Source organism: Capra hircus, chromosome 21 (genome assembly GCF_001704415.2).
Source record: "Capra hircus breed San Clemente chromosome 21, ASM170441v1, whole genome shotgun sequence".
NCBI classification, from domain to species: Eukaryota; Metazoa; Chordata; class Mammalia; order Artiodactyla; family Bovidae; genus Capra; species Capra hircus.
The window spans coordinates 4,779,017-4,802,393 of NC_030828.1; the positions used below are offsets into that span (position 1 = coordinate 4,779,017).

The window sequence follows — 23,377 nt, forward strand, 5'->3', positions numbered from 1 at the left end:
CAACCCTTATGGTTGGAGAATATAATGGTTTATGAAGGGCTGAAATTGATAATGCTTTTAGGCTGGCTTTAACCTAAAGAGCTGAGGGGCTGGCAACTGGGCCCTGACAGGACACAGAGGACTCTGCCCCAGTGCTGGGAGGACGTGCCTCTGCAATCTTGAGCACAGCCCCACCAGAGTAAGCTCCAAGCTGCCCCCTTCTTAGGTCTCTGTGGAACCCACAAAGCAGAATCTGCGTCCCTTCTCCTCATATTCTCATCTCACTGTCCTTTGAGGGGACAGACGGGAACTCAGTGACAGCAAGGCATGACACAAAAAAGGCAGCCAGTGCAATTAGACTTTTCAGTCAAGATACATAAGTTAAAGTGGGGGAGAAATGCATAGAACGTTCTAAAATGTATTCATGGACCCTTAGACTACATAGGGCTTCCCTAGTGGCTCAGATGGCAAAGAATCCACCTGCAATGCGGGAGACCTGGGTTCGATCCCTGGGTCGGGAAGATCCCCTGGAGGAGGAAATGGCAATCCACTCCAGTACCCTTACCTGGACAATCCCTGGACAGAGGAGCCTGGTAGGCTACAGTCCATGGGGTCCCAAAGAGTCAAGACACGACTGAGCGACTTCACTTTCTTTCTTTCTTTGGACTACATAGAACCTAAGACTTCCTTTTTGTGAGTAAGCACATTCCTGGGTGGTGGTTTTTTGTTGAAATAGACAGTAAGACAAGAACTACCTTCTGACTCCAAAGGAGTAGTCAGGGCACCAGACAGCTGAAGGAGTGCAAATCCAACGGGTGTAATCAAAAAGGAACAGACTCACAAAAAGGTCTGAAGAACAAGCCAAAATAAACCTAAGAATGAAGGTGCCCAGGGCAGCAGAGTCAGCTGCAGAATCTGAAGACAAATCCTAGGCCTTCCGAGTAACGTCAGTGATTGCAGAAGGGGGTCTGTGCATGGGTCTGTACAAGTTAGCGGTAAATTTCAAGCCTGCAAGTGTCTTCTGGAGCCCAGACTGTCAGAGGAGGCTCTGAGTGACGGGGCGTCAGCTGGATAGGCATGCTGGAGACAGCAGTTCTGGCCCAGTCGTCCTGTGCAGGTGAGGGCCACGGCAAGTGAGGACTGACTGCACCCCCAGCCACGGCCCGGAGAACCCCCCGTGCAAGGCTCCGGAGTGCCTGCTCAAGTCCACGCACCTGGCAGGGACAGGCTCTCAGGAGGGAGGGGGCATTGAAAGTGGAAGGAGGAGCAGGAGCCTGGGCTTGACTGGCTATCTGCCTGTGCGTGTGAGACCACCACGGAGGCGGACTAGGCCAAGGGAAATGCAGTAGCAGCCACGGGATGGTGTCATGGGCGGAGCTGTGTCCTGGCAAAAGATATGTTTCTTTTCAGGTACCTGAAAATAAGCTTATTTGAGTTTATTTGGAAACAGGGTCTTTACGGAGGTAATCAAGTTAAAATGACTGGTGTCCTTATGGAAAGGGGAGGTGAGACACAGAGGTGGACACGTGCAGAGAAAAGAAGAGAAGTCAGGGTGGGGGGACGGCATGAGCCTGGAGTGATGGGTCCACAGGCCAAGGAACACCGAGGACCGCCAGTAGCCACCGGATGCGAGGAAGTGGCAGGGAAGGGTCTTCCGCCGGAGCTGTGACAAGGAGCACAGGCCCTGTCAACACCCTGAGTCAGATGTGCAGCCTTCAGAACTTGCGACAATACACTCCTGTTATTCTGAGCCAACTCGTGTTTGTTTCTTTGTTACAGTGGCACCGATACAGAAGGTAACAAGACCTGAGAATCCAGAACATTTCATCAACAGAAGCCCACAGATTAAGAAAGGAAATGAAATAAGCAGAGATTCTTGAAAGCCACAGGGATGCCTCTTGAGATAAGCAGATTAGAAACACAATAAAAATGTAGGGAAAGGACAGTGAAACCAGTTATTAATTTAGGGAAAAGCCTAGGAGGACTCTATGATGAAAAAGGAGAAATTTGAAAATGACCTGAGGATAATAAAGGGGGTAAGGGAAAGGAGAGGAAAAGAGAAAGGGGAGGATAGCCTTCCTTCTAAACTCAGAAGAAAGATTAATTAAATGACTCAGTTAATAAATTAAATAACTTAGAGGAAAAAAAATGAAATCAGTTCTGACAAAAGCCTTCCTGCTAAAAATATTATAAATGTCAGAATTAGTGGTGGTTAGCTGCCAATAAAATTTCAGACAAAGGAAAAAAAAAAAGGGAAACATAACCAAGCAAGTCAGAGCAATGCAAAATGTAAGCACAAAAATAACTTATAAACAATCCTGCAGTGGCATCTTAAACAGTCAACACGGAACAGTCTGTTGCCTAGTGGGGCACACTCAAAACTGAACCCTGTAGGAGAACCTTCTGGAAGTTGAGCTGAGGTGGCATGATAATACCTGGTAACTCTTTGCAAGGCATACACAGAACTTTTTCAAATGACCCTCATAGTAACCCTGTAAGCTCAGGCACAATTTGCACATTAACAGCCTCAGTGAGGAAATTTGTTTGAAGGTAAGAGAACCAGGATCACAGTTCACATCAGGAGCCTAATGTTCTCTCCCCACTGACTGTGTTCAGTCACAAGGCCATGAAATAGCTGACATGATTTCAAAGGCATTAGGAGAGATAATCAAGGTGCCTCGATGATGATAAAGCCCCAAAATACATCATGCTAAATCTCTGGGTTCCAACCCAGGACAAATTCATAAAAAACAAACTCATGAAAATTTTAGAAAAATATTAGCAGAATATGATAGGTCTCTTATGCAAAAAAAAAGAATAGAAAATTATAAAATTACACATTATAATAAGAATGGGAGTAGGGGCCAGAAGACCAAATTCTTTTCTCAAATCAGTATGAACTTGCACATAAATTGATAGCATTCTGAGTAAGAAACAAAAGTAAAAGGAAAAAAGGGAAAAGGCAAGCCTCCTGCATATCTTATCAGTGGACAAAGGCAAAGTAAAGGTAGAAATCAATGATGAAAGCAGAACTGAAAGGTCTCCAATTATTTGGACACTAAAAATACTCTTTCAAATAATGCTTGGGTAGGAGCGAAAACAGCTTCCCTGGTGGCTCAGAAGTAAAGAATCTGCCTGCAAAGCAGGAGACTCGGGTTCCATTCCTGGGTGGGGAAGACCCCCTGGAGAAGGGAATGGCAACCCATTCCAGTATTCTTGCCTGGAGAATCCCATGGACAGAGGAGCCTGGTGGGCTACAGTCCATGGGATTGCAAAGAGCTGGACATGACTGAACAACTAACACCACCACAGGAGGGAAAACCAATTCATAAGAGTGAAATATATTTTTAGACCAACAAAAGCATCACAAGTAATGGGGACAAAAACTCCGATAACAGTTACCAAAAGGAAAAAGTGAAGCGTCACAAACTAGCCCTGCCCTGCTTAGAATGGAAAGCTAAAAGAAAGTGGGGACATCAAATCAGACTAAAAATAGAAAAAACAAAGTGAAATAAAAACAAGGAAGTTGCTAAATAAAACTAATTTTAGAATTTTGAAAATAATAAAGTTGATAATCAATGACTAAATTAAAAATAAAAGTACCTTAATAATCTAAGAATAAAATGACAATCTATCAACCACTGGAAAACAATGTTTAAGTTATGGGAGATGTCCTCAGCCAGAGCTAAAAAAACAAATAATGATGTTGAAATGCAAGATTTACTTCTAAAATAAAAAGTTCTCAAAGTGACACAGTAAGAAAAAACGAAATAATGTATACGAGACAAGCAAGGAAAATAACTAAAGGATCACTCTCCAAAGGCTCCTGATTCAATATAGCTCTTTTTCAATCCAGTCTTTCAAAGAACTAATTGTCTCTGTGTTACATACATGGTTCCTTAACAGAAGACTCACTTCATTTCATGAGTAAAACCAATTACTCTGCAAGAGCCATTAAAATTCTAAGTCAACTTCATGTACACCTATGGATGCAAAAACTGTAACAAAATTTTCTCTAATGGAAATCAACAACTGAACTCAAAGGTTTCAGTTCTCCAACAAAGCAGGATCTATACCAACAAAAGAGCACAGTGGTAACTTCTGGAAAGCCATCAAGCTCATTTTGTTAAAGAAAAGTGGTCTTTGAATCATCTAAACGCCAAAATATATTAAAATTTATCACTTTTTCTTCACTAAAATTCTTAAAAATAGGTAAACAAGGTCTGCTTTTAAATCAACATGCGCTTTTTTTCCCTGTAGTATTTCGGTCATTCCTTTCAAAAACAGGAAATTTACCAAAAAAAATCTTCCTTCCAACTTAAGAATTTTGCCAGTAGCAATTCGAGAGAAAGAAAAAAGCAAGAAATAAAAATACTATCTTTGCAATTACTACCCTATTCAAGTTGCTGTTTGAGAGAACTCTGTTTCCTCAATTTTTAAATAAAGAAAATTTCTACCTCAAAGATTTGTACAGATGATTAAAGTAGAATGTTTTGCAAAGTACTTTGTTAGCCATGAAGTCCTATGTAAACAGAAGGTTACTACATGTGTAAAAATTTATCCATCCATCTATTTACCTGTCCATCCATGCATCTGTCCAGGAAGCCCACCCATCCATCCACCCACCCACCTATGTTCCATCCATCCATCTAAGCAACCATCTTCTCACCCTGTTCCAGGCCCTACACTGAGGGGCCAATACAGGGTGAGCAAATTCTTGCTTTGGAGAAGCTTCCAGTTAAATGGGGGAATTGACATTAAACAAGAATATCACCTAAACAGACAACCCCAAACTTTAAGTGCTATGAATAAAAGGGCAGGGAGCTCTAGAAGAAGGAAGAGGGATGTGACCCGGCCTGTGGGCTAGGGGAGCCCTTCCCGGGGCTGGGGCTGAGGTGTGGCGAGCTGGTGGGGCGGTGCGGTGTGGAGCGCGGGCAGGGCACTGTCCCCGCTGGGCAGTGTCCGCCTCTGGGCAAAGTACGCGCGCTGCAGATCCCCTGCTGCTGGGTAGTGGGGGTTTTCTCCTACTTTCTTATAAATAGTCGTGCTTTGTGGCAATTACTTTTTTTTTTTTCCTTTTGAGTTATGTCCTAGAGGTATCTTTCAGAAAGGAAATACCAAATTCAGAGCTGTTCTCTGGGAGAAAAGCACTTTATAGCTTTTGTCACATGATGCCAATTACTTTCTACACATATGGAACCAATTTATATTGCCAGCAGCAAGGCTTTGGTGACCCTTTCTCTTTGACGCTGCCAAGTGTCTTAGCATTTATATTTATTTTTGTGAGTTTAACAGGTATGTGACAGCATTTTCAAGTTATTTTAATTTTTATTTCTGTAGTTTCCAATAAAGTTGTATGTGTTTCCATGCCATGATTTACTGCCTGTGTTTTCTCTTATGTAAATTAACCATTCATTTCTCTGAACTTCTTACCCAAGGCCATTTGTAAGCAATATGACCATGGCTCTGGCTTGGGCACTGCAGAGTACTAAGCATCTAACAGCTGATCTATAAACACGGACTGAATTAAACTCAATTATCAATTGACATATAAGTAAGTGAGTAAGTGAGTAAGTAAGTGAAGTCGCTTAGTCGTGTCCAACTCTTTGTGACCCTGTGGACTGTAGCCTACCAGGCTTCTCCGTCCATGGGATTCTCCAGGCAAGAATACTGGAGTGGATTACCATTTCCTTCTCCAGGGGATCTTCCCGACCCAGGGATCGAACCTGGGTCTCCCACACACTGCAGAGTGCTAAGCATCTAATAGGTGATCTATAAACAGGGACTGAATTAAACTCAATTATCAATTGACATATACTTGTATCAATTACTTCTTTTGGATTTCAGTTTCTGTCAGTTCTTTTTTCTCAAGTATCTTCTAATGTTTTCCTTTTTAATATTTCTTTAAAAGTTATATTTTACTATACTAGTATACTATAGTAAAAATATATCTTACTATATTACTATGTTTTACTATAATTAATTTTAATATATATCATTTATCTTATTTGTGACTATACATCTTGACATACCTTTAAAGTTTTGAAATATAATCATTTTCTTTTATAACTGGAATAAATGTGCTTTTAAAATATATTCTAGCGAGTTTCCAATGCTTAACTTTTACCTGTCTGGAATTAATTAGCATAATTATGAATGTACTTGTCTATGGCCGCCTAATGTGAAGAGACAACTTATTGGAAAAGACCATGATGCTGAAAAAGATTGAGAGCAGAAGGAGAAGGGGGCAACAGAGGGTGAGATGGGTGGATGGCATCACTGACTCAATGGACATGAGTTTGAGCAAACGCTGGGAGACAGTGAAGAACAGGGAAGCCTGGTGGGCTGTAGTCCATGGGGTTGCAAAGAGTCAGACGTGACTTAGGGACTGAACAACAATGCTGATATCCAATAGTTTCAATGACCTTTGACAGTGTTTCCTTTTCTCCTCTTATTCTTTCCTTATGTGTTTTCTAGCTTGTCACATATTCCAAATCATAGTATTTCTGTATCTCTATGAATCATTTTCTCCATTGTAAATTAAATGCAAGTGGTTTGCATAACTGCTGCTTTGTGTTATGTCTGATGATCCATTAGGGATGTCCCATTAGGGACGCCCAGCATGAACACCTGCCTGGAAGGTTACACGGTTCCCTGGCTCACCTGTTCTCCTCTGTGACCCTCACTGTCTGTTCTCCAGTTCCAGGAAGCACTCACCGTGAGGGCGGCGTCACAGTGGCAAGTTTATTCCATAGAGAAGGCCTGTCAACAGGGCATGAGGGTGGAGAAAGCTGTGGCATTCGGAAACTAGAGAAAATAGACACGTGCAGGATCATCGGCTGAATTCCAGGGCACGGAAAAGCGGAGCTTACTTCAGAGGCCATGACCGTTCTGATTTTGAGCTCATATTTAGTAACTCTCACAGGGCAGGTGAGGGCTCCTCTCACACAAGCCGGTGGTGAAGAGGCAGAACCGCGCATATTCAGGCCGCCCGGTGCTGCTGCGCACCCGCCAGGCCAGCCACACCACCCGCCCCGCCCGGCCCCGCCCGAGGAGGCTGCGAGGAGCCGAAAAGGCGCGCCGTACAGATGCAGAGATGCCCTGGAGAGCTCACAGTTCTCGGGTAGGACCCTGACACCAAACCCCAGGCCTAACTGGGGCAAGGATGCGTCCCAGAAGCCTTACCTCCCCCAGCGCCAGCAGCCCTCGGTCAGCTGCTCACGGCGGCCCGAGCAGAGCTGAGCAGCCGGCCCTGCGGCGGGGGTGCCCCTCCGAGCCGCCCGCGTGTGCCTCCTCGGACCCTCCAGACCACCCTGATGCCTCAGAAGGGCGGCCTCAGCTCCCCAGGGCAGCCAGGCCCTTTGTGCCCGGGCACAGACACCAGCATCTGGATGGCCGGCCACTGGAAATGTGCAGGGTGCATCATAAGCCAGAGCTGATCCAAAGTGCCAGCAGTAATAATGACAGTGTAATGCGGAGAAGGCAATGGCACCCCACTCCAGTACTCCTGCCTGGAAAATCCCATGGGCGGAGGAGCCTGGTGGGCTGCAGTCCATGGGGTGGCTAAGAGTCAGACACGACTGAGCGACTTCACTTTCACATTTCACTTTCATGCATTGGAGAAGGAAATGGCAACCCACTCCAGTGTTCTTGCCTGAAGAATCCCAGCGACCGGAGAACCTGGTGGGCTGCCGTCTATGGGGTCGCACAGAGTCGGACACGACTGAAGCGACTTAGCAGCAGCAGTAGGTATAATGAATGGTCCTCTCTAGGTTCACTATCAGATCTGACATCATTAGAGACGTCTAAAGAAAATTAGTAAGTTCACAATTGGGTAGTTTCAAAAATTTCAGCCCTAATCCACTTACTCCAGCACTCAGACCAGCCCAGCAAGCCCTCCAGCCCAGCCTTCTCACTGCTGAATGGGACAAATACCATGCAAAGTCCAGGCCCTGCCTTGGCCTCCTGGCATTTGTTTCTTTCTGGCTATGCCAACACCAAAGTGTTATTTCTCATGGCAACAAAGCAAACACTGACAGGATGGTCACCATGAACACAGGCCAGCTCATTAAACATCCAGGCAAGGGTTTGGGCGACTTTCCAGAGGGGTACCCGGGAGCCAGAGCTAGGAACGATTTTGGTCAGGTCTGACTTGGCTTCATTTTTGCTCTTTGCAAAATGCATCCAGACCATGTGATGCAGGCTCCTAGACTTTCCTCTCCAAACACCATCAAGACCTAACTGCCCGCTGACGGTGGAAAATCAACATGGGCTTCTCGGCCGTTCCTGGTTGCCGGCAGAGACAGATTCTGGCAGCCTGAGAACTAGGCTGGGCCTGACACAGAGGCGTGGGGAACCTCAACCAGCCATAGCTTCCGCAGAGGCAGAAATTACGCTAAAAAATACCAACTGGCTGGTGGGGAAGGCAGAGCACAAAAACAGAAGGAAACAAGACGACTACTTTAGCAAGGTCGCTGCCATGAATGGCCAGGAATACAGGGAGATTTCAGGCTGTGTACACATGGCAGCCAAGCACCCTTTTGATGCCGAAGCCTTAGTCCAATATTCTAAACCCCAAATGCCGGTTCAATCCCCCTGCACACCTGGGAAGGTCAGGGCACTTACCTCTGGCTCCATTCCTGAGGCTGGACCCCCCCCCCCCCCACGCTAACCTCCTCTCTTCTGCTGGCAGCACAGAAGGAAAGTGCTGTCACAGGTCAGCGATCCGAGCAGCCAAACGCACCTACTGCAAGGCGCTTGAGTATGAAATTCACTTGAATAATAATAATAATAAAAAAAAAACACCACCCTCTTTGGGGAAGCCCAAAGAGTCCTTATGACTCAGGCTCTACTGCAATTTCATTTTCTCTTCCGATGCTACCCAAGAGAGCCAAGGGAAAGAAAAGCAAGTGTCTTGTTTTTGCGTTCTCATTTACAGATTGCAATAATCACATGCACGCTCTATCCCTACCCTGGCAAATTAGCAGGAATTACCGGTCGAAAATATCACAGACACAGGTTTAAGGTTTAACCTTAAACCAAAAAAGTGAAAGTCACCAGGTGCCTGTTAGAGTCACTTGGGAAGTTTCTAAAAAACTACTGATTCAGGTCCCATCCTACAGATTCGGATTTAGGTAGTGTACAACGTGGCCTTCACATTGTGATTTTTAAAAGCCACCAGGGACTCCAATTACAGAAAAGTGCAAGAACCACTGATCTCCATGAAAGACCTACGGGGTACATACACTGCAGGGATCGTGAAATGAGAAGATCCCCAAGTTACAAAGATTCAGATTCTGGTCTCAGCATCACTGTTTAATATTTTCTGTTCTCAGACAAGTAACAGAATGTCTCTAAACCTCAATATTTTCATCTGGTAAACAAATTCTATTTCTTGCAGTTCTTACTGAAGTGTTATATGGTTCAAATATGATAAGAAAGTGCTGGGAAAAACACTAAACGCTATACACATGTAAGGGTTAGATGATCATTATTTCCTTTTGCAACATGAAGCTGATGTTTAAGGTTTATTGAGATTTATTATGTGCCAGGCCTTAGGCTAAGTGCACAGCTGGCTTCCAAGGTAGATACTATAACTACCTCCGTTTATAACTGAGACAAGCCAAGGTACAGAGAGGTAAGGTGTGGAAAACAGAATATCAGTGTTCTCTAGAAACTCACAAACCAGAAATGATTAGAAAAAGGTAAAAAGGGACCTCCCTGGTGGTTCAGTAGCTAAGACTCTGAGTTCCCAATGCAGGGGGCCTGGGTTCCATTCCTGGTCAGGGAACTAGATCCCACATGCCACAAATAAGGACCAAAGATCTCGCGTGTCACAACTAAGACCTTAAGCAGCCAAATAAATAAGTAAATAAATACTAAGAAAAGAAAAAGGTAAAAAGGAAACGTTGCTGTTTAGTTGCTGAGTCATGTCTGACTCTTTGTGACCCCATGCTCTGCAGCACACCATGCTCCTGTGTCCTCCACTATCTCCCAGTTTGCTAAAATTCATATCCAATGAGTCAGTGATGCTGTCTAACCATTTTATCCTCTGCCACACGCTTCTTCTCCTGCCCTCAATCTTTTCCAGCATTGGGGGCTTTTCACATCAGGTGGCCAAAGTACTGGAGTTTCAGCTTCAGCATCAGTCTTTCCAATGAATATTCAGAGTTGACTTCCTTTAGGACTGACTGGTTTGATTTCCTTGTAGTCAAAGGGATTCTCAAGTGTCTTCTCCAGCACCACAATTTGAAAGCATCAATTATTTGGCACTCAGCCTTCCTTATGGTCCAACTTTCACATCTGTACATGACTACTGGAAAAACCATAGCTTTGACTATATGGACTTTTGTAAGCACAGTGATGTCTGTACTTTTTTTCCCTTTCTTTCTCTCTCTCTCTCTATATATATACACACATATACACACATATATATACATATATACACATATATACAAGCTGGAATCAAGATTGCTGGATGAAATACCAATAACCTCAGATATGCAGATGAAAGTGAAGTGAAAGTGAAAGTCATTCAGTCATGTCTGACTATTTGTGACCCCATGGACTATACAGTCCATGGAATTCTCTAGGCCAGAATACTAGAGTGCGTAGCCCTTCCCTTCTCCAGGGGATCTTCCCAACCCAGGGATCAAACTCAGGTCTCTTGCATTACAGGCAAATTCTTTACCAGGTGAACCACCAGGGAAGCCCAAGAATCCTGGAGTGGGTAGCTTATCCCTTCTCCAGCAGAGTTTCCTGACCCAGGAATCGAAATGGGGTCTCCTACACTGCAGGCCGATTCTTTACCAACCACGCTATCAGGGAAATCCTAATGGCAGAAAGTGAAGAGGAACTAAAGAGCCTCTTAATGAAGGTGAAAGAGGAGAGTGAAAAAGCTGGCTTAAAACTCAACATTAAAAAAAAACTAAGATAATGGTATCTGGTTCCATCACTTCATGGTAAATAGATGGGGAAAAAAGGGAAACAATGACAGACTTTATGTTCCTGGGCTCCAAAATCACTGTGGACATTGATTGCAGCCATGAAATTAAAAGATGCTTGCTCCTTAGAAATAAAGTTATGACAAACTTAGAATATTAAAAAGCAGAGACATCACTTTGTTGACAAATGTCCATATGGTCAAACCTAGTCATGTATAGATGTGAGACTTGGACGATAAAGAAAGCTGAGCACCAAAAAATTGATGCTTTTGAACTGTGGTGCTGGAGAAGACTCCTGAGAGTCCCATGGACAGTGAGGAGATCAAACTCATCAATCCTAAAGGAAATCAATCCTGAATATTCATTGGAAGGACTGATCCTGAAGCTGAAGCTCCAACACCTTGGCCACCTGATATGAAGAGCTGACTCTGGAAAAGACCCTGATGCTGGGAAAGACTGAAGGCAGAGGAGAAGGGGACAGCAGAGGATGAGATGGTTGGATGGCATCATTGACTCAATGGACATAGGTTTGAGCACACTCTGGGAGATGGGGGTCAGGGAGGCCTGGCATACTGCAATCTATGGGGTTGTACAGTCGGATATGACTGAGTGAACAACAATAAAATAGCTGACTTACAGTGTTCCAGGTACACAGCAAGGTGGCTCATTTATACATATACACACATTATTTTTGAGATTATTTTCCATTATAGGTTATTACAAGATACCAGGTGTAGTTCCCTGTGCTATACAATAAACCTCTGCTGCTTGCTCTATATCTCTTTCAACTTAGAAATCTAGCATTTTAGTCATACTAAGGCAAACACGTAGCATCAAAATGTCACAAATTTTTTAGTTAGGCAAAAATTCATGTTTCCGAAAATATATATATTATACACACAATTTATATATATGTATACTAAAGTTTTTCTGCAATGCTTTATAAAGGCTTAAGAACATAAAAAAAAGAAGAGATGGATAAATTGGAAAACATAAACTAAATGAAATGGGAGCAATGAATATGAAACAGAAAAAGCGAAACAAACTGGATAAAAGATCATCATAGTCCAGTCGTTTTTAAACATGGCTCCTCATTAGAGATATATCTGGCATTCTGGAGAAAAAAAGCAATACCTGGGCCTTTGTATTTTTCAAAAAAATTCCAAGAAAATTATGATATGGGTCTGGGTTTTAAAAAGAGATTACAGGTTTTTCTATTAAATGGTAATTTTGGTGATACAGAATTCTATTACTTTTCTGTCGACCAATCATGATACAATGGTATTTAACGAATAATAGTTAATAATCACAATAGTAAAAGATGTTTATCAGTTTCACAATCAATAGCCAGACAAAAAGTAAAAGATAATTATAACTGCAAGCCATAATGGGAACATGACTAACCTAACAATATAAAATAATCACACACAATTTGGGGAGGGGGCGGTCAAGGAGAGTGATGTGGTCAGCAGAAGTGCATACATGCACGTTTTCATCCTCTCAGCCAGTCTATGTCTTTTGGTTAGTGCATTTAATCCATTTACATTTAAGGTAATTATCACTATGAATGATCCTATTCCCATTTTCTTAATTGTTCTGGGCTTATTTTCTGTAGGTCTTTTCCCTCTCCTGTGCTTCCTGCCTAAGGAAGTTCTTTCAGCATTTGTTGTAAAGTTGGTTTGATGTTGCTGAATTCTCTTAAATTTTGCTTGTCTGTAAAACTTTAGATGTCTCCATCAAATCTGAAGGAGAGTCTTGCTGGGTAGTCTTTCTTGGTTGCAGGTTCTTCCCTTTCATCACTTTAAATATATCGTGCCATTCCCTTCTGGCTTGTAGAGTTTCTGTTGAGAATCAACTGATAACCTGATGGGAGTTCCCTTGTATGCTATTTGTCATTTTCCCTTTGTTGCTTTTACTATTTTATGTTCATCTTAAATGTTTGTCAGCTTGATTACCATGTTTCTCAATGTGTTCCTCCTTGGGTTTCTCCTTCCTGGGAATCTGTGCTTCCTGGACTTGGCTGACTATTTCCTTTCCCATGTTCAGGAAGTTTTCTTCAGCTATTGGTGGGCAATAGTCCTTGTGATCACAAAGAGCTGGACATGACTTGGCGACTAACACTTACACTTTCACAGAGGTCTGTTATGCTGTCTTCATTCTCTTTCATTCTTTCTCCTTTATTCTGTTCTGCGGCAGCAATTTCCACCATTATGACCAACCTAGATAGTATATTCAAAAGCAGAGACATTACTTTGCCGACTAAGGTCCATCTAGTCAGCTATGGTTTTTCCTGTGGTCATGTATGGATGTGAGAGTTGGACTGTGAAGAAAGCTGAGCGCCGAAGAATTGATGCTTTTGAACTGTGGTGTTGGAGAAGACTCTTGAGAGTCCCTTGGACTGCAAGGAGATACAACCAGTCCATTCTGAAGGAGATCAACCCTGGGATTTCTTTGGAAGGAATGATGCTAAAGCTGAAACTCCAGTACTTTGGCCACTTCATGTGAAGAGTTGACTCATTGGAAAAGACTCTGATGCTGGGAGGGATTGGGGGCAGGAGGAGAAGGGGACGACCGAGGATGAGATGGCTGGATGGCATCATGGACTCGATGGACGTGAGTCTGAGTGAACTCTGGGAGTTGGTGATGGACAGGGAGGCCTGGCGTGCTGCGATTCATGGGGTCGCAAAGAGTCGGACACAACTGAGCGACTGAACTGTCCTCCAGGTCACTTAACTGTTCTTCTGCCTCAGTGATTCTGCTATTGATCCCTTCTAGCTCATCTCTGTTTGTATGTTCTTTAGCTCTTCTAGGTCTTTGGCAAACACTTCTTGCATCTTCTTCATTCTGTTTCTGAGATACGGATAACCTTCACTATCATTATTCTGAATTCTTTGTCTGAAAGGCTGCATATCTCCACTTCAGTTAGTTGATTTTTGGGAGTGGTGGTGGTTATATTGTCCCTTCATCTGGGACATACATCATTCTATGCTATTTCATCCTGATTAACTTTCTGTAATGTGGTTTTGTTCTAGCTGCTGTGGGACTGTGGTTCTCCTTGTTTCTTCTGTCTGCCCTCTGGTGGATGAAGCTAAGAGGCTTCAGCAGGCTTCTTGATGGGAGGGACAGGGTGGGAAAAACTAGGTCTTGCTCTAGTGGGCAGGGCCTTGCACAGTAAAGCTTTAATCCAATTATCTGCTGAAGGATGGGGTTGACCACCATCCCTGTTAGTTGTTTAGCCTGGTGACCCAGTCCTGGGGTCTACAAACCCTATGGCAGAGTTAATGGGGACCTCCAAGAGCATTTACCTCAAGGGGGACCTTCCAGGACTGCTGCTGCAGTGCCCTTGTCCCTGAACCCCTCCTGACCTAGGAGACACCCCACCCCAGCAGGTAGTTTTGGTCCAGCCTCCCATATGGGTCATTTCTCCTTTCTTCTGGGTCTGGGTGCATGCAAGATTTTATTTTGCCCTCCAAGACTGGAGTCTCTGTTTCCCCTAGTTCTATGGAAATCCTGCAATCAAGTCCCACTGGCCTTCAGAGTCATATTCCCTAGGGGTTCCCAGTCCGTTTGTTGGACCCCCAGGCTGGAAAGCCTGACACGGGGCTTAGAACCTCTACAGCAATGGGAGAACTTCAGTGTTGTTGTTCCAGTTTGTGGATCACCCATTCAGCGGGTATGCGGTTTGATCTGAACATGTTTGTGCCCCTTCTACCATCTTGGTGTGGCTTCTTCTTTGTCTTTGGACATGGGGCATCCTTTTTTGGTGGCTTCCAGTGTCCTCCTGTTGATGGTTGTTCAAAAGCTGGTTGCAGTTTTGGTGCTTTTATAGGAGGAGATGAGCACACATCCTTCTACCCTACCATCTTGAACCAGAACTGATGTCTCTGCTTTTTAATACACTATCTAGAGTTGTCATAGCTTTCCTTCCAAGGAGCAAGCATCTTTTAACTTCATGGCTGTAGTCAATGTCCACAGTGATTTCTGAGCCCAAGAAAATAAAGTCTGTCACTGTTTCCACTTTTTCCTCTTCTATTTGCCATGACGTAACGGGACTGGATGCCATGATCTTCGATTTCTGAAGGCTGGGTTTCAAGCCAGCTCTAACTCTTATCTTTCACCTTCATTAAGAGGTTCTTTAGTTCCTCTTCACTTTCTGCCTTTACAGCGGTATCATCTGTATATCTGAGGTTACTGATATTTCCTCCCACAGTCTTAATTCTAGCTTGAGCTTCATCCAGCCCAGCATTTCGCATGATGTACTCTGTATATGTTAAATAAGCAGAGCAACAATATACAGCTTTGTCATACTCCCTTCCCAATTTTGAACCAGTCCATTGGTCCATGTCCGTTTCTAACTATTGCTTTGTGACCTGCATACAGATTTCTCAGGAGGCAGGTAAGGTGCTCTAATACCCCCTTCTCTTTAAGAATTTTCCACACTTTGCTGTGATCCACATAGTCAAGGACTTTAGTGAAATAGAAAAGAAATAGAAATATATGTAATCAAAAAGGGGCTTCCCAGGTGGTGTTAGTGGTAAAGAACCCACCTGTCTATGCAGGAGATGTAAGAGACAAGGGTTCAGTCCCTGAGTCAAGAAGATCCCCTGGAGAAGGGCACGGCAACTCACTCCAGTATTCTTGCCTGGAGAATTCCATGGACAAAGGAGCCTGGCGGGCTATAGGTCATAGGTTTACAAAGAGGCAGACATGATTGAAGGGACTTAGCGCACATGCTTAATCCAAAAGATGGAAGGCATAAGCAATATGACGGGTCCTACAAAAATGTGAATTAGGTGTGTTCCTCTTTCAAAAGACATCCTCTCAGTTGGGACTAAAAACTCAGCGCTGTTTACAAGAAATACACCAAAGACAAAGGCAAACCTGAGAGTACAGGCAGTCACCACAGGCACTGGGTTTGGCACAGACTGCTGTGATTGTGCAGCAAGGCACTGGGAGAGCAGGCTCGGCTCCTGCCCGCCCAGCCTCAGGAGGCAACTTGGCAGTGACTTTCCAGATCTTTCTCCTTTGTGCAAGTTAAAGTTCCTGTAAGGCTGTATTTGTCCTGAAAATCACTGCTTTTCTAAAACCTCCCGTTCATGTACCCTGATGACCGTTGCAGGGGTGGGGCTGCGTGAGGGGATGGAGGCGTCGTGGAAGGAGGGTTGTCTGACTGGCTGCCCTTCCTTCAGGCGTGGGGGCGGGGAAGCACCCAAAGAGCTTTCCTTTCTTTTCTTGTCTGAGTTTTAAAAAAGGTCTGGGTTTCTTTTCTGTTGTCGTTTTTTTTTTCCGTTTAAGTGGAGTAGAGGGTGGTGGAGTGGAAAATTGAGTATTTACTGAAGCTTATACTTTGGCAAAAATGTGGGTGGAGGAAGGGCAGACATTTTTCTCAACTGCCTGTTATATGCCAAGTGCTTTTCCTTCTGGACTTGATGCTTTTGACTGAGATCATGTTTGACAGATGTAAATATTAGTGTCAAAATAGAAGCTAAGATGAAGTAACACTAATTAGTAGGTGTCGAATTTGCTTCATATTACGTGTCATGACATAATTGTTATGGCTTGGCTCAAGAGACAGCTTTAAGAGCACATCCTCATTGATTCGGCATTACTGCTTTCTAGCTCTGTCTACTTCATGGCCTGTTATGACGATGAATCTGCTTTATTGACTATGCCAAAGCCTTTGACTGTGTGGATCACAACAAACTGTGGAAAATTTTGAAAGAGATGGGAATACCAGACCACCTGACCCGCCTCTTGAGAAATCTGTATGCAGGTCAGGAAGCAACAGTTAGAACTGGACATGGAACAACAGACTGGTTCCAAATAGGGAAAGGAGTACGTCAAGGCTGGATATTGTCACCCTGCTTATTTAACTTCTATGCAGAGTACATCATGAGAAACGCTGGGCTGGATGAAGCACAAGCTGGAATCAAGATTCCTGGGAGAAATATCAATAACCTCAGATATGCAGATGACACCACCCTTATGGCAGAAAGTGAAGAGAAACTAAAAAGCCTCTTGAGGAAAGTGAAAGTGGAGAGTGAAAAAGTTGGCTTAAAGCTCAATATTCAGAAAACAAAGGTCATGGCATCTGGTCCCATCACTTCATGGGAAATAGATGGGGAAACAGTGGAAATAGTGTCAGACTTTATTTTTGGGGGCTCCAAAATCACTGCAGATGGTGACTGCAGCCATGAAATTAAAAGACGCTTACTCCTTGGAAGAAAAGTTATGACCAACCTAGATAGCATATTCAAAAGCAGAGACATTACTTTGCTGACTAAGGTCCATCTAGTCAAGGCTATGTTTTTCCAGCAGTCATGTATGGATGTGAGAGTTGGACTGTGAAGAAGGCTGAGCACCGAAGAATTGATGCTTTTGAACTGTGGTGTTGGAGAAGACTCTTGAGAGTCCCTTGGACTGTAAGGAGACCCAACCAATCCATTCTGACGTAGATTAGCCCTGGGATTTCTTTGGAAGGAATGATGCTAAAGCTGAAACTCCAGTACTTTGGCTACCTCATGCGAAGAGTTGACTCATTGGAAAAGACTCTGATGCTGGGAGGGATTGGGGGCAGGAGGAAAAGGGGACGACCGAGGATGAGATGGCTGGATGGCATCACGGACTCGATGGACGTGAGTCTGAGTGAACTCTGGGAGTTGATGATGGACAGGGAGGCCTGGCGTGCTGCGATTCATGGGGTCGCAAAGAGTCGGACATGACCGAGCGACTGAACTGAACTGAACTGATCAACATCTAAGTCTGGTAGATCTGGGAAAAATAGAAATAGGTCCCGAACCCACTCTTTGGTTAGCCAAATTTGTCCTGCGTGAGATGGCACTGAAGATATATAGAAGCAAGTGGCTGTTATCACACACTGAGAGCTGTAACGCACAATCCAGAAGAGGATGGAAAAGATACCCTTCAGTGCATTGCAGAGGTGCTGCAGATCAGCAAGCAAGCCGTGAGATTAGATGTACCTATAATAGAGGGAAAGCTTGAGAGAAAAATCAGTAAACCTCACAAAGACATCATTGGCATCATCTCTAAATAAAAAAGTGATACAGACCAAATTCATTGTAAATACTGGCAATCTATGGAAGTTTAGAAACTATAAACTCCGAAATGAAAGTTAACTTTCTAAAACCAAACTTAAAAGTCAATCTTTGGAAATCAGATAATAGTCTTGAAACCATGGAAAATGCAAGTGTGATGGATAAGAAAGCCCAGGCAGAGTCAGATGGAGAAATGTCTTCAGATAATGACTCATACCACTCTGATGAATTCCATACAAATTCTAAGTCTGATGAAGACAGGAAGTTAGCTAACTCTTCAGAGAGTGTAGGGACAGTAGACTATTTCTTCCTAACTGGTATTATTGCTTCAGCACCTCAATTAGCCAGAAGATCTTAGTTTACTAGAGGCACTGATATTAGCATTCATGTTCCTTCAGAGGTTACTATCGCTCATGAACGTGGGCTTGGAAAAGGCCAAGAAAAGTCCTTCTGCTGACATCATACATACGTTGCCTGGCTTTGCCAAGCCTGTGGATATTTGCTGTCACAGATTTGTTCAAGATGCACAAAACAAAATGACCAAGCTATCAGAAACCAGCTCTGTTCCTCAGCAGGATAGGAAGAAAGGAAATCAAATGGCTAATCAAGTTTCTCATGAAGAAATTCAATTGAATCAATGGAAACAGATACCTTCTCCACCATCTCAATTAGATGTGTCTTTTTCCGCAACAGGGCCACAGTTTGTGTCAGTTGAAACTCAAAAGACCACCAGCTCCAAATCCAGCATGCTTGAACTTGAGACAGGGCTTCATGTAACTCTTTTTCCTTCAGAGAGCTGTAGCAATAGAGCAGTCTCTCCCTTTGCAAAGGTTTGAAGTTTCACAGAACAGGTTGCTAACATTACCCAAGCTGGATTAACCCAGGGGATAAAATTTGCAGTGGCAAATGTTCAGAAGAGCCCTGTAGAACCTGAACTAGTTAAAAAAGTCCAACCAAATGAACTTAAAAATATATTTACACAATGCCAGACACGAGTAATTCAGATTTAGCTTTTAGTCACACAGAATCCTGTGGTTTTCATTTAATCCAAAAAAGAGGAGGTGTCACATAATCTGCACTGTCTTTGAATTTAAGTATCACAAATCCTAATTATGTTTATTTGGAAAGGTTCTAAAAGGAGACTAAACCTGAGCAGATTTCCAAAGTATAGAGCTAGGACAATCAAAGTACATCATCATAGAAGGTGTACACTTAAGTAGCTTATACACTGTAGGGAGGTTTGTCTCTTGAAAAGTCATTCAGGAATAGATTACTTTGGGATGTAATAATCTGAACATTTTTTGGAGTGCGGTGGGTGGGAAGAATGTATGAAATAGACACAAAGGGTGGACATGGATCCATTTAGGTAATTAGCATTTTTCATAATTTGTTTCTCTTCTGTCAGTTCATTTCTGTATGTTATCTCTACAAGGGAAAGAGTTTAGCAACTTTAAAGTGTTACTAGTATGGAGTAACTAGTATTTACATTTTAACATAAAAAACTATTGCTTTAGCTTTTGATGCTTAATCATTCCTTATAGAGTTAATTGAGGGGTAATGGCACTATATAGTCAAGAAATGTATGCCCATTTGATCCTAATTTTCCCCACATCCTACTTAAACAAATTTAAAATATTGCTACCTTGTAAACCCCAAAGTCCAGGAGCATTAAGACCTGCCAGTCATAAAACTTGAGATGTCAGATATGAGTATCAGAACCTATGAAGTTTGCTCTTTTCAGAATTATTTACAATGCACACATATTAGGTCCTGGTAATGCCTGAAAGAAGTCTTCAAGTTGTAACTTTTTGCAGAAGGCAGTCCATCACATATTGTGTAAACTATCATAACTATTTAAAATTTAGTCTGAAGCACGATTGTGCTAAAACTTTAGGTTTTATGACTGTAACCTTGACCACATGGAACCAGGACCTCTTCTGTAAGCCCATCATTAAGAAAGTTGCATATCTTATTCCAAACAAGTATTGGTTTATCTGGAACCTTTAGAGCCTTTTGCTATTGAACTGATTCTCAGCTAAACATTATGTCTGTTGTAACTTTGACAAGTATATCTACTTTTGTAATTTATCAGTGTTATATCTTTTTTTGAAGTGTCAAATGCTGTGACTATGCAAAATAAAATATCATTATAATTTAAAGTGAAAAAAACACAATGTTGTTTATAAGAAATACACCTAAGACAAAGAAAAAACTGAATATAAAGGCTGGGAAAGCTTATACAAGGTAGATGCAAAGGAAAAAAGGGAAGTATGTCATGTGCAGAGCAGACAAACCCAATTTTAAGGATAGAAGCTTTGACGGGGTTAAGGCAGATATTTGACATAATGAATAGGTCCAAATGGGTTATAAAGCCATAAACCAGGAGTACAAACCAAAAACTTTAAGAACTATATGAAGAACTAGATAAAAATCAGTAGATGAGGAAACCAAGACCCAGAGATGTAAGGAACCAGATGGAGGTCCTAGAGCAGTGGGGCCTGGAGCCCAGATTAGAGCCGAGCCGGGAAGCCTCCCACCAGAGCCGTGCTTGACCACAAGCCCATCAACCAAATATTCAGAGATGATGTCAAGACGGTTTCAGTACAGATAAAAGCCAAAGTAAATGAAGAAACAAACAAAATAAATCATTAAAAATAAATAAAATCTAGTGGCTCCATGAGGACCTTTAGAATATATAAAACCCTGACTAGCCTGATTAAATTTAAAAGAGAAAAAGTAAAACTGTTCAACATCATAAATCAATAACATGAATGAAAATATAACTACAGACATAGAAGAAAATAATTACCAAAAAAGGTAAATGTAACATGCCATGATGGCAAATTCAAAACTCTAAAGGAAACAGATGATTTTCTGCCAAAATATAACCTCTTAAACTGCATGTAAGCAAAAGCAGAGAACCTGAACTGACCAATGGTTTCAAAAGATGTCTGAAAACAAAGACCTGCTTTATCTAATCAACCATTAGCAATAAATAATTCCTATGAAACTTCTCCAAACTGTAATAAAATGGGAAGTTCTCCAAGTCATTCTGAAAAGCTAACATTGTCTGATACCAAAATCACAAACACAATAGAAATAGAAAAGTATAGACCAATTACCTATAAATACAGAAGCAAACATTGTAAATAAAATATCAATAGGTCAAATCCATCCATAATAACACCAATTAACATTTATTACAAGATTTAAATATTGGGGCAACACCTACTATCATTCATTAGAACGGCAGATGAAAGTAGAAAAACTATGTGAGTATATCCACAGCTGCTAATATAGATCCAATAAAATCCAGCAACTTTTCTTAATAAAAACCTAAGCAAAGAGGAATACATGGAAACTACCTAAATATAGCAATAGTCTATTTACCAAAAATGCTGATGCCAAGACCTTTAAAATCAGGAACAAGAGAGATACATCTGCTCGTTTCAGATGATTCAACTTTTGACATTTCTGCTAATACACAATAAGCCACAGAATAAAGTTAAATAAATATTAGAAAAGACAAGATAAACCTGCTTTGACTTTGCAGATAACTTGATAAATACCTAAAAGTTTTGAGGAACTTCTCTGAAAACTATTAGAATTAATAAGAGAGGTTGGTAAGGGGATTGGGTAAAACAAATAAATAGACAGAAGAGCTTTCCTTCATATCAGCAATGTCAAGCTGGAAATGGGAAAGAATGATAAACATTCCATTCAAACAATGGCAAAAACAATAAAAAATAAACAAAATAGGTTCAGGAAACCTTTATCAGGAAAACTATAAAATCCTATTAAAGGACCTAAATGCAGCACAAGTCACCATGGAAGTTACCGTGGGACATGCACAAAACGGAAAAAACAAATGTCTGACAACAGTTAGGGTATTTTTGAAAAAAGCAAATAAGGAGTAGAAAACTTGCATTAACCAGTCGTAAGGTTTAAATAAAATGCCTGTAATCAAAACAGCATGGCATTTGAACAGAAATAGATTAAAAGGCTAGTGGACCAGTGCAGAGAATCCCAAAATATATATAAATATATGTTGGAAGAAATGGCAATAGTGACATTTTAATCCAGAAGGAAAATCAAATTTTACTTTAAAAAATGTGCTGGAATATTTGATCATCCACGTGGAAGAGAGGAAAGTTAGATTCCCTCCCTCAAACCACATACACAAAGAAATACCAGGAAAACTAATACCTAAAATGTAAAAAATAAAAGAGTCAAAATAGTATAAAAGACTCTAAGAGAATATTTACATAAAATTGAGGGGAAAATGACTTTCTTATATAACCTAAATGCCATAAAGGAAAAGATAGATATATTTGGTTATATATTCGCATATCTTTGGAGAAGGCAACGGCACCCCACTCCAGTACTCTTGCCTGGAAAATCCCATGGACGGAGGAACCTGGTGGGCTGTAGTCCATGGGGTCTTGAAGAGTTGGACATGACTGAGCAACTTCACTTTCACTTCTCACTTTCATGCACTGGCGAAGGAAATGGCAAGCCACTCCAGTGTTCTTGCCTGGAGAATCCCAGGGACAGGGGAGCCTGCTAGGCTACCGTCTATGGGGTCGCACAGAGTCGGACGCTATTGAAGTGACTTAGCAGCAGTAGCAGTAGCAGTCGCATATCTTTGTTATCTCAAAAGATAAAAGACAAATAATGGATTGGGGAAAATATTGGAAACATCTATGATAAACAAAAATCTCTCATATACAATAAGACTCTTCAAAATTAGAAGGAAAAGGTGAGTAATCCTTGAGAAAAATAATCAATAAATTGTAACAGGCAACTCACATAAGGGGAGACACAAATAATTTATGAGGATATGCACAGCTGCTCAACATGATTAAGATAAGAAATACGGACATTAAAACAAGAAGATTCCATTTTTACCCATCAGAGTAATGAAAATTAAAATGCCCCTGGACACCCAGTGCTGGCCAGGGTGTGGGGAATAGAAATCCCCATGTCACACTGGTGACAGTGTTGAGTCACCACAGCGTTTGGGGAAGCGATTCCAAAACGTCCACTTTCAGGACTTTGATCTACATAAGAAATACCCTAGAAATCAGGCAATATCACAAGGGCAAAACCCAGAAATAATCCAAATGTCCACCACCAGGAAAAGGGCCGAGTCAACTAAGCTATATTCACTCTAGATTTAAGCATATATCAAAAAGAACGAGACCCAGCTACATTGACTGAACGAGGGGGAGTCAGTGATAGAGTGCTGAATTTAAAGAGCCAAATTGAAGATCATATAAGTAATGCAACCCTATTTTTGTTATTAAAATGGTAAACGAACTAGAACTAACTCCCGTATGTGTTTTTCCCCAGTTTTATTGAGCTACAATTGACATATGACATTGTGTAAGTTATGACGTG

General features: G+C 42.0%; 1 protein-coding gene and 1 pseudogene across 5 annotated transcripts in view; one reads left to right on the forward strand and one right to left on the reverse strand.

Annotated features, from left to right (window-relative positions):
* LRRK1 (leucine rich repeat kinase 1) overlaps positions 1–23,377 on the reverse strand; it is a 141,399-nt gene that overhangs the window by 58,964 nt on the left and 59,058 nt on the right. The gene's annotated exons all lie outside the window — the stretch shown is intronic.
* On the forward strand, positions 8,020–19,119 carry LOC102177930 (annotated as a pseudogene).